Source organism: Periplaneta americana, chromosome 6 (assembly GCF_040183065.1).
Source record: "Periplaneta americana isolate PAMFEO1 chromosome 6, P.americana_PAMFEO1_priV1, whole genome shotgun sequence".
NCBI lineage: Eukaryota > Metazoa > Arthropoda > Insecta > Blattodea > Blattidae > Periplaneta > Periplaneta americana.
The window spans coordinates 2,640,001-2,652,500 of NC_091122.1; the positions used below are offsets into that span (position 1 = coordinate 2,640,001).

The following is a 12,500-nucleotide window of genomic DNA, read 5'->3' on the forward strand; positions in this document are numbered from 1 at the left end:
ACATAGAAATTACTTATGATTTTTTTTTAACAAAGTTTATATTAAAATTTTCAGCAACATTAAATTGGAATACTTAGGTTGCAGTTTTCAGAGCCAAATCTCAAGAGGAACATTACTTACAAGTACTGAAGATGATAGAAAACAAATTATTTTACACATAGTGATACCACAGTCTAATATATACAGTCACGAAGCTCAATACGTAGTAAATATGCATCCATAGATAGTTGCTAACCACTAGGATCGCTAATATCGCCTCATTAATAATAATTTAATGGGTCAAGATTGATACGTATTGTTTTTTTTCTGGGTATAGTACATAGGATTTTAACATTTTCATAAGGAACCTATGTAGGCTATAATAAAATGAAGAAATAATTTAATCAGTGGACCATGTTTTGTTATTAGCAGGCTTTGACAGTTTGTAAAACAAGAGAATATTGTTTATGTTAAAGCCTGATGTTCTCTTGTTTTACAAATTGACGAAGTCTGCTAATTTCGGAACATGGCCCACTGATTAAGTTTTTCCTTTATTGTTTTTATGTTTTCTTTGTTAAATGTCTATATTCTATACTTACTTACTTACTTACTTACTTACTGGCCTTTAAGGAACCCGGAGGTTCATTGCCGCCCTCACATAAGCCCGCCATCGGTCCCTATCCTGAGCAAGATTAATCCAGTCTCTATCATCATATCTCACTTCCCTCAAATCCATTTTAATATTATCTTCCCATCTACGTCTCGGCCTCCCTAAAGGTCTTTTTCCCTCCGGCCTCCCAACTAACACTCTATATGCATTTCTGGATTCGCCCATACGTGCTACATGCCCTGCCCATCTCAAACGTCTGGATTTAATGTTCCTAATTATGTCAGGTGAAGAATACAATGCGTGCAGTTCTGTGTTGTGTAACTTTCTCCATTCTATGTCTATATTCTATACCCACAAAAAACATGCTGTAAATTCTAATTTCCCATTCATTCTTTTCTTCAAATCACTGCAGCTAAAAACCAGTGTTGAAAATGTAGAACATCAAGACTTTGAAGGTAGTATTTTTTAATATCTTATGCATGAAATAGGACTCTGTTAATTCTTTGTCAAATTCTGGGTCCACATCCATTATTTTTAAATAATAAAATCCGCCTGTCATAAGAGGTGACCATGTAAGTCCCAAAAACAATTTTAAAAATGCATACTGTATATGGAATGTTTATTTAACAATTCCTTGTTCCTTTTAACAGAAAATAGTGCATAAGACCACATATTTCTTTCTCTTATGTAATTGAAATGTGTCATCAAATTCAGATATGGAATATACGCACCTTATAACAACATTTTGGACAGCAAATTGCGTCGTTCATTGAAAGTGACCTAATGTACAGTTGGGGTCATTCAGAAAGGCTTTGACTAGATCTTTTTCTTCATTAAGTGATAGAGTTCTCTGTATCTAGTAACCAGGGCTATTATATGAGCTAAAAGTTAGCCAGAAAAAAAATGGGAAATAAAATGGAATTGTGTTCTAAAAATACCTACAAAATAACATGAAAATGGAAACAAAAATGATTTAAAATAAATAATCAATGTGTTATTCATTTAATGTAGGTAGGTAACATAATATTGGGGGCAGTTTGATAGGTGAGCTGATACATATGGTCCATGTCCCTTGCAACAACTGATTCAAGCTCTTCTTAAGTGATCTGAATGTCGGAACTGGAATGAGTGAGTTGGCTCAGATGGTAGTTTTTGAAACTCGTATTCGGGAGGTCACGGGTTCAAACCCCGTGGCCGACCAATCTGACTGGGGTTCTCCATGGTTTCCCTCAGTCACAAAGGCAATACATACCATGATTAATCACTGCCTCAGTCACCAATATCATAAACATTAGTCAAAATTTATAATCAATTACATGAACACAAGCCATCTACAACACATTATAGAAACAGGAACTCAATAAGAGTAAAAATGCCCTACTGGTATACATAAAAATCCTAAACACGTGATATGACCAAAGTTGTTAAAGCATGTATAAATAATCTTAACAAAAAAAAAAAAAAAAATACCAGAACTGCTCATTTCAAGAGAAAGGAATGTGTTTATAATGCCATTATGAACCACTAATATCCTTTAACACTCCTATACAACTTTTAAAGATATCGTTTCATTCTGTGTCTCTTCTTTGTGATTTTGTTCATTTTTTTAATTCCTAGGTGCCGGTACTCTAATTTAAGAGGTCTCAGACTTTCTATGCAATAACGACTTAAGTTTTTCATACTTTATTTGCAAATATTTTAAAATTATAACTGATATTAGATTTGAATAATTTATACAGTCCAAAATATTATGCAAAGTCCACACCTGTGGAGTAACGGTTAGCGTGTCTGGCCGCGAAACCAGGTGACCCGGGTTCGATTCTCAGTCGGGGCAAGTTACCTGGTTGAGGTTTTTTCCGGGGTTTTCCCTCAACCCAACATGAGCAAATGCTGGGTAACTATCAGTGCTGGACCCGGGACTCATTTCACCGGCATTATCACCTTCATCTCATTCAGATGCTAAATAACCTGAGATATTGATAAAGCATCGTAAAATAAAATATATTATACAAACCAAATGATACGAGTATTATGTACTAATAAAATTTTTATATTGTTATAAACCTTTGACAGTGCTTTACTCAAAACATAGGTTTTCAACTTAAGCTGTTATTGCATCCAGCACTTCAATTTGTGACTTTTGCCCTTTTACTGCCCACCATAGATATATTGTATTTTATTTTGTCACTAGCCATACCCGTGCGCTCCGCTGCACCCGTTAGAAATAAATATAAAGTAATTACGTAATTAAAATAGGACGTTTGATCCAGGGAATATTCGTGTTTGATAGAAGGATACATCGTTTAATATGTTACTTCATTTAAATTGCATCCAAATAATTAAAATGCGATCATTTTGGTCCACAGACACTCATTTGGTGCAATGACAATTCCTTTAACATGTTTCTTAATTTTTATTACATGCAACCATAGTTTAATGAAGATTGACATCATTTAGATTTAATATGTATATTTTATTTTACTTGTTATAGGTTTGCATTGAATTATGGTAATAACTTAATTTTAACCCTTGTTTTCTACGTATTCAGTAAATGGCGCTTGGCCCACTATGGTTCTGAACCCTTCAAATAACTTATATTATATTATATTATATTATATTATATTATATTATATTATATTATATTATATTATATTATATTATATTATATCAGAAGTTACTGTAATAACATTATAGCATTATGTCCATCTAGAGAAGCTACACTTTCCAATGGAGAAATATTAATTAATTAATTATACAAATCGGTTAATTTAGCTTCCGATATTACTTCATACAAACACAGAAACATTCTCTGTAGGCTATTTTTCATAGCTTTCGATTGTTGTGTCCAAGGCCCCTTATAGACGAAGTCATTTGTTTTTTAATTCATTACACGGCCTTAGATGGCAGTTATTTTAATTTTAAAACTCATTTATCTCATTAAATATCAGTCCAATAAAAATTTTTCAAGGAATAAAACTTATCGCAAATTATTTTAAAGAAACTTTTGTTATGTAACGTTTTTCACAAAAATCAATAATAAGCGAGATATTTCGATTTATTTAATTCAGGCCCCCTTATAACCCCCCTTTTAAATGTATTTTGAATGCCATATAGCCTAAAATCTAAGTTACAACGAACTTAATTTATATTCCAATTTTCATATAAATCCGTTCAGCCATTATCGCGTGAAAAGGTAACAAACATACAGACAGACAAACAAACAAAAATTTCAAAAAAGCGATTTTCGGTTTTAGGGTGGTTAATTATATATGTTAGGACCAATTATTTTTGGAAAATCGAAAATTACGAGAAAAATTTCGGCTACAGATTTATTATTAGTATAGATAACTTGGGGTCAGATACAGCCAGTAGCGAAGGGTGACAAAATTTTTGGGTAAGCTGGGCTGAAGACATGGCTCGGAAATAGTGATCTAGGCCGTGCTTTACGTCGCTAAAAGATAAATAAAACACGGAAACACTCCTGTTTTTTATTAACTAAATTCTAAATTGATCTTGTCCCATCTTCGAAAATGTTTGGGAAAGCTTAGCTTACCCTGAAGCTTCGCCACTGGACACAACCAATTACATGATACTTCTTTTTCTTATTACTCTTCAAATATGTACCAAAAATCCTGAAAACCTTCAGTTTACTTCTTTGGGAGGGAACATAACTAAGTTTTGATTAATAATTCCAGTACATTCGTACAATTTTCTCTTTTCCTACTTTTCAGATTTCACATTAAATTAACAGAAGGCACTCCTGTCAGAAACAATAGGGCTCGTGTAAATATTATGGTCATTATGATGCCATGATTTTAATAAGCAGAAAATTAAATACAAGTATTCTCGGAATATTTTTTTTATTGGGTTATTTTACGACGCTGTATCAACATCTAGGTTATTTAGCGTCTGAATGAAATGAAGGTGATGATGCCGGTGAAATGAGTCCGGGGTCCAGCACCGAAAGTTACCCAGCATTTGCTCGTATTGGGTTGAGGGAAAACCCCGGAAAAAACCTCAACCAGGTAACTTGTCCCGACCGGGATTCGAACCCGGGCCACCTGGTTTCGCAGCCAGACACGCTGACCGTTACTCCACAGGTGTGGACCTTCTCGGAATATATATGAACATTTAATATTAATTTCATTCATTCATTCATACTGTTCTGCCCAAAGGCAGGTCTTTCACTGCAAACCCAGCATTCTCCAGTCTTTCCTATTTTCTGCCTTCCTCTTAGTCTCCTCACATGATCCATATATCTTAATGTCGTCTATCATCTGATATCTTCTTCTGCCCGAACTCTTCTCCCGTTCACCATTCCTTCCAGTGCATCCTTCAGTAGGCAGTTTCTTCTCAGCCAGTGACCCAACCAATTCCTTTTCCTCTTCCTGATCAGTTTCAGCATCATTCTTTCTCCACCCACTCTTTCCAACACAGCTTCATTTCTTATTCTGTCTGTCCATTTCACACACTCCATTCTTCTCCATATCCACATTTCAAATGCTTCTATTCGTTTCTCTTCACTTCGTCGTAATGTCCATGTTTCTGCCCCATACAATGCCACACTCCACACAAAGCACTTTACTAGTCTCTTCCTTAGTTCTTTTTTTAGAGGTCCGCAGAAGATGCTCCTTTTTCTATTGAAAGGTCCCTTTGTCATTGCTCGAAAAATATGGGAAGATTAGTTAGTGAGTCCAGCGAGCCTTAAAGGTCCTCTTCTTGAAGAAGAAGAAGAAGATGATGATGATGATAATTACATTCGAAGAATTTTTATAATTCCTTTAAAACTCAACTGTTTTGAATTTGGACATGGACATGGCAAGCATTTGACTAACATTTTTTTTTCCTTTCTTCTTTGCTTTACCTTTGCCACAACGAGGTTGAAACTCTTGCACACGTCCTGGGATCCTGTCCGCACTGAGAAGCTCTGCGAAACGCTAGACACCACCAAGTACGATCAATTATAGCCACTGCCCTTAAAGATGCCGATTACAACACCTTTGAAGAAGTACATAGTCTCTCCGTCACTGGCAGTACACGGCGCATAGATATAATAGCTTTCAAGGAATCTACAAGATCTGGATACATAATTGATCCCACTGTGCGTTTCGAAACGAATGAGGAACAGCCAGCAGAAGTAGATAAGGAAAAAAAGAATGTCTACAATCCTACCATTCCATATTACCTCCAAAAGTACCAGCTAGAAGAGCTTGAAGTAATCGGACTTCTGGTTGGAGCAAGAGGTACCGCTGCTCTCTTCATGAAAGATGTGTTCAAGAGGCTTGGAATACCTACATCTATTATTCCGGTTGTAAACTTAGCTGCATTGAAAGGATCAATTGCTCTCCTGAAGCATCACCTATATTCGAAATCAAACTAAGTTCAGTAGCATTCTTTACTTTTTTGTAACACTTACCTTTCTAAAAATAGGTATATTTTCACTTACTTACTTACAAATAGCTTTTAAGGAACCCGGAGGTCCATTGCCACCCTCACATAAGCCCGCCATTGGTCCCTATCCAGAGTAAGATTAATCCATTCTCTATCATCGTATCCCACCTCCCTCAAATCCATTTTAATATTATCCTCCCATCTACGTCTCGGCCTCCCTAAAGGTCTTTTTCCCTCCGGTCTCCCAACTAACACTCTATATGCATTTCTGGATTCGCCCATACGTGCTACATGCCCTGCACATCTCAAACGTCTGGATTTAATGTTCCTAATGTCAGGTGAAGAATACAATGCGTGCAGTTCTGTGTTGTGTGACTTTCTCCATTCTCCTGTAACTTCATTCCTCTTAGCCCCAAATATTTTCCTAAGCATCTTATTCTCAAACACCCTTAACCTATGTTCCTCTCTCAGAGTGAGAGTCCAAGTTTCACAGCCATACAGAACAACCGGTAATATAACTGTTTTATAAATTCTAACTTTCAGATTTTTTGACAGCAGACTGGGTGATAAAAGCTTCTCAACCGAATAATAACAGGCATTTCCCATATTTATTCTGCATTTAATTTCCTCCCGAGTGTCATTTATATTTGTTACTGTTGCTCCAAGATATTTGAATTTTTCCACCTCTTTGAAGGATAAATCTCCAATTTTTATATTTCCATTTCGTACAATATTCTCGTCACGAGATATAATCATATACTTTGTCTTTTCGGGATTTACTTCCAAACCTATCGCTTTACTTGCTTCCGGTAAAATTCCCGTGTTTTCCCTAATCGTTTGTGGATTTTCTCCTAACATATTCACGTCATCCGCATAGACAAGAAGCTGATGTAGCAGTCGTGGACAGCCGATAAGGGGTGGTCCTCCAGCTTGGGGGTTGGGCGAAGTGCTAACAACCCATCACCGTAAAAAACAGCTTGTTACGAATCTCTACAATAAGCCTCGGTATATTTTCACTAATGTAAAAAAAAAATAAATTATTTGCAGTTATGTACTTGTAGGAATTTCATTGTTAAAACAAAATCAATGGTTTTTCATGAACTTGTAAAAATTTCTATGGTTAAGTACTCTTTGTTTTTCAACCCAACGTATAGGATTTTTTTTTTGTTTCTTATACAGTTTTAAATCTTCTGATTAGGAATTTATAAGTTTTACGAAAAAATTAAAAATAAACAATAGGATACTATTAATTAATACAGGGTATTTAAAAATGTATCCTGCCTAGGACTCGCGTTACGGAATGCGCGCTGGTTCGAGTCCTCATGGGGGAAGAAATTTTCTCATGAAATTTCGGCCAGTGTATGGGACCGGTGCCCACCCAGCATCGTGATGCACTTGGGGAGCTACGATAGGTAGTGAAATCCGGTTGCGAATGCCAGCTATAACGGCTGGGGGGATCATCGTGCTAACCACACGATACCTCCATTCTGGTTGGATGATCGTCCACCTCTGCTTCGACATGTGGGCATGAGGCTAGCAGCCGGCTGGTCGGTCTAGGCCCTTCACGGGCTGTAGCGCCACGGATTATTATTATTATTATTATTATTATTATTATTATTATTATTATTATTATTATTATTATTATTATTATTATTATTAAGTACCCTTTGTCCCTTGTGGCAGCTCACGATTGGTGAGAAGATATATAAATTAATGTCAGAAATTAATGTTTTCTTTCTTACTTTATTTCTATTCTTTATTATCACTTTGTTTTCTCTTTGCTTGTCTGTTAATATCGTACAATGGTTTTTTTTTTTTCGTTATGTATTGTTTACTTATTCAGTAGATACCCTACCGGTACTTATTCTTTTTCCTTCCTTCCTTCTGCTATTTATTTTGTTAAGGCTCCTGACACCAGTAATATGAAGTTGATTGACAATAAGGAAGTCTATTGAAGGGTTTAAGGAAGTGCTATGTAATAACCACTTGAAAAGAGGTCACTCAACTTCCTAGAATTGATTTCCCTCATCAGAAATGTATTCAGGTTCTGTCAACTTGCTTAGTAATTCAGTGTGTTCGCAACGGCTTCTTCAGACAGTCAGTCAATACTGTTGCTGGCTTCCAGGTTCGTCAGGCAGTTGCTTCGTATTATCGGAATGTTTCTGTTCATACGTACTTCAGAAACTGCGACAGGAATAGATAACAACTCTTTATATCTATTAATTTGTAGGGAACGTTTTGCTAACATGCTTTAAAAAAGTAACTCGAACTGTTGGTGACTTATCTGTTACATAACAAAATTAATTCAGACGTATTGAATTTATCATCAGCATTTTATGTAATAGTACCTACTTTACCTACAATATAAAGGTACTGGTATACCCCAAAAGAGCAAAGTTCGTGTTCGAGGACAGTTCCCTTTTGATAAGATAACAATAATATTACACAAATTACACATAATTCACAAAAATATGTATGTTCTTTGTTCTTAAACTAAAGTTTAAAATTCTAATAGTAAGATCAGATTCGTAAGAGGTGTAGAGAGATAGTAACATAACACCGGTGCCTACTTAATTTGTAGACTGATATTTTAACATAGCGAGAACTTTATTAAGAAGTAATAATGATAAAGTTAATAACAAAAATAATATCAATACTAATAACGGAGATAAGGTATATAATAATCATGTATGGTTGCTAAGTTAAAACCTGATGTTCTCTTGTTTTATAAATTGTCAAAGCCTGCTAATAACTGAACATGGCCCACTGATTAAGTTATTTCTTTTGTTTTTATACGTAGCTTTCTTATGGCAATGTTAAGGAGTTAGATACAGCTTAAAGAAGTAAAATTTTGGAAATATTCAACATTTTTTTCCTCCATTAATGTATCTTGTACTATAATGAAAATTAGTATGTGTAAAACACTGTCCTTCTGCTATATGATAAAAATATTTTTACGATTTAAAAAAATGATTTATATATATTTTTTTTTCAAAATCCACTATGCAGTGATGAAGCGTTTCCCTCATAACTCAAAAAGTATTCAGCATTCTGTGATGAAATCTTTTGTATGTATTTATGTATGTCATATCTACAATATGATGCAAAATCTCTTCTCTACCTTTGATAGATTCTGTGATAAAAAGTAAATTCATTTTTAAAAATGGTCAGATATCAGTATTTTCTTCTAACACAAAATACATGTAGTTGAAAGAGCATGATATTGTAAACGTGAGTTTCAGCAATGTAATAAAAGAGAGAGAACATGAAAAACTTAACAAGTTTATGAGTTATGAGGGAAACACTTGATCACTGCACAGTGAACTGCCACCGTTTTGAATTTTGAGAAAAATATATACATAGTTTTTTTAAATTGTAAAAATATTTTTTTTTTTCATATAGCAGAAGGACCATTCATTCATTCATCCATCCATCCACCCATTAATTAATTAATTAATTAATTCATTCATTCATTTATTTTATTCCATAGATCTTACATGAGTAATGAAGCTTTAAGATGTGGAACAAGTCAAAATTTTACAATATTACAATTACAATTTTTACAAATTTTTAGTTTTACAATTTAGTAATTTTCTACAATTTTTACAATTTTGTGCAATTTTTTACAATATTTTGGGGAGATGTAGCGAGATGAAGTGAGGTCCGAGGATTCGCCAAAATATTACCCGGCATTTGCCTTTTGGTTGGGGAAAACCTGCTAGCATCAGGGACTGTCGAAATAAAATTGAATTCAAACGAAAACTTACTAGGCACTTGGTCAGTAATTGATTACTTGTAAATAGTTTCTTTAATCTACCACAAAATATTTCAATATTCAGTAATTTCATCACTATACAATTTTGTTATTCTAGATTTAATTTGTAATTCAGTAAATATAAAATATTCTTTGTTTCTCTATGATAAATTATCTAGCTTTAATTATTCAGGTAATCTTTTCGTACTTTGATTTTATTGTAATTGTAAATTTAATACTAATTGTGATTTTATTGTTGATATTGTAGTTGGAATCCCCTGGTAGAGGGGCAGAGAAGGCCTGACGGCCTTATCTCTACCAGGTTAAATAAATAAATACTAATACTAATACTAAAACCTCGGAAAAACCCAACCAGGTAATCAAATCAAAGGGGTTGATGCCGAGGACTCGCCATAGACAGTGTTTTACATATACCAATTTTCATTATTGTACAAGATACAGTAATGGAGGAAAAAAATGTTGAATATTTAAAAAAAATTACTGCTGTAAGCTGTACCTAACCCCTTAAATCCGTATGTATATCCAGAAAAGACTTGCGGTGATGGTATTATATAATATTTTCAAACCGTACAGTTTTTGTTTAAAGAAGTTCTTGACTGAAGGCATGAATCATTAATACTTCTACGTGTTTTCAAGCTTGACCAAAAACCTGATGTTCTCTTGTTTTACAAATTGTCAAAGTCTGCTAATAACTGAACATGGCCCACTGATTAAGTTATTTCTTTTGTTTTTATACGTAGGTTTCTTATGGCAATTTTAAATCTTATACTCAGAAAAGAATAAACGGTATATTGGTATTATATAATATTTTCAAACCGTACAGTTTTTGTTTAAAAAAGTCCTCTACTGAAGGCATGAATCATTAAATACCTTGACGTGTTTTCAAGCTTACTGTCAATACAGTTCCAAACTTTTCACAGATCTTATGTAACAAACAGAGAAAGAAACCTTAAAAGTTGATTTTAAATAAACCGTTATTTTGTGTTGTTTTTTTTTTTCAAATACAGGCCCTTTGTTTCTAGTAAAATGGTTACTGGTATATTGTACGTAGACATATGACGAGCCAAAAACTACTTTTTCACTATGAAGGGTGGTATAAATATATACCGTTAAAATCATTAAATCGATTTTTATACCATTACAACACTTTCAATAATGATAAAGCAAAATCCTTTGCTAAATTCTTTAGTACCAGTACCAATAATACATCAGTTTAATATCTAGAATGAATAACGTGTGTTACAAATCAATTTTCAGGTTCATTACATTCTCTACATCTTCATAAACATCTTGGAGCAAAGAAAGCCAACTTATAATATTGAATAACGAACTAGGGATTAAAAAATTGTAATGTGTTTATTAATGTCTATGCTTCTGCCTTCCTCGATAAAGTTATGTTAGTCTTAACCCCCCCTCCCCCAATTCTAAATCACAAAACACTCAGCATCCAAACACAGGTAGTTGAATAAATCCTTGAAAAAATTGGCCAATATATCACAAGGATGTCTTAACTTCAGCGCTAAAGGCCTATACCTAAATCAGCAGAAGACTTTGTAAACAAACGAACAGGGGTTCGTGCTCTAGGAGGTTCCATGCTAACGTAAGAGGGTCATTAAAGAAATAATGAACATTTACTATAATAGTATTTAATTCATTAATATGTCACATCAACGGACGTATATACGTCATCCAAACATCGTAAGATGAGATTACATTTAAGCCTTTGAAACATGTCATTTTTCATGCAGACACAAAAGAAAACATGTTTGTCCCACTTTGTTGATAATCATAACCAAAAGATAGCAACACACACACAAGTGTAACTCCCTAACAGCATGACTCGTCTGTCTTCTTTTGTTTTATGTTATTAAGAAATATTTTGTTGTGCAGCACTCAGAAAGTAACAAAATGAAAGTATGTCTCTTCTCTGTTTCAGTAAATGCCAGTGTGGCAGGAAAGTGGGGTATCAGATTTCGTTGTTCTTGGTGTTAGAGCTGGCAAGACTCTATGGACACCCCTGAACCCGAGCACATGCTCGTTGCCGGTAAGAATAAAAAAGTTAAACAATTATTGTACTATTTTTAGAAGTTAAAAAGTAATTAAATCTGTTTCTTTCTCAAGCACAGAACACAAACTATCTGTTTCCATGGCAACAAAACCGTGAAAATGTTTTCAATACGACATCCATTCAAATTATATATTATGGGCTTTTTAAAAGTAAGTAAGAGATAAATTAAGATGTTTCGCAGCTCTGCTGATTTTCATGCAATCTTGAAAATCGGATACTGCCTATTTTTTTAGAGAAGAAATAAGATTTTAAAATAATGTCTGCATTCAGTTGCCATAGCAACGAATTTGTTATTCGAGTTTAATGCCAATGTAAGGGAAGATGGTTGTTATGGCGTGTGAAAAAATTAGAAAAATTAGCCTGAAATTAGATTGCTATAGATTTGTGCCTATTGATCGTAGCTTTTAAAATTTTTTTGTGTTGAATAAAGGAAGGATATTGAATTAATCTAGAATGGTTATCTGCCACATTGTAAGTTAGATATCAATTTTTTAATTTAATGATATTTTTACATTATTATTATTATTATTATTATTATTATTATTATTATTATTATTATTATTATTATTACATTACTGCATATTTATGCACTTTATTCATTTTCTGTAGTTCTGACGATAATGGAATTTCAGCCAATTATTGTCAAAGAACACAAAAGTAAAACCCTACAATATTTT

At 33.8% G+C, this 12,500-nt stretch overlaps 1 protein-coding gene across 1 annotated transcript in view; it reads left to right on the forward strand.

Annotated features, from left to right (window-relative positions):
* The window catches only part of LOC138702167 (uncharacterized), a 22,964-nt gene that overhangs the window by 1,256 nt on the left and 9,208 nt on the right, over nt 1-12,500 (forward strand). The window contains exon 2 of the mRNA XM_069829772.1: nt 11,692-11,799. The gene's annotated coding sequence lies outside the window, so the exon portion shown is untranslated. The remainder of the gene's footprint in view (nt 1-11,691; nt 11,800-12,500) is intronic.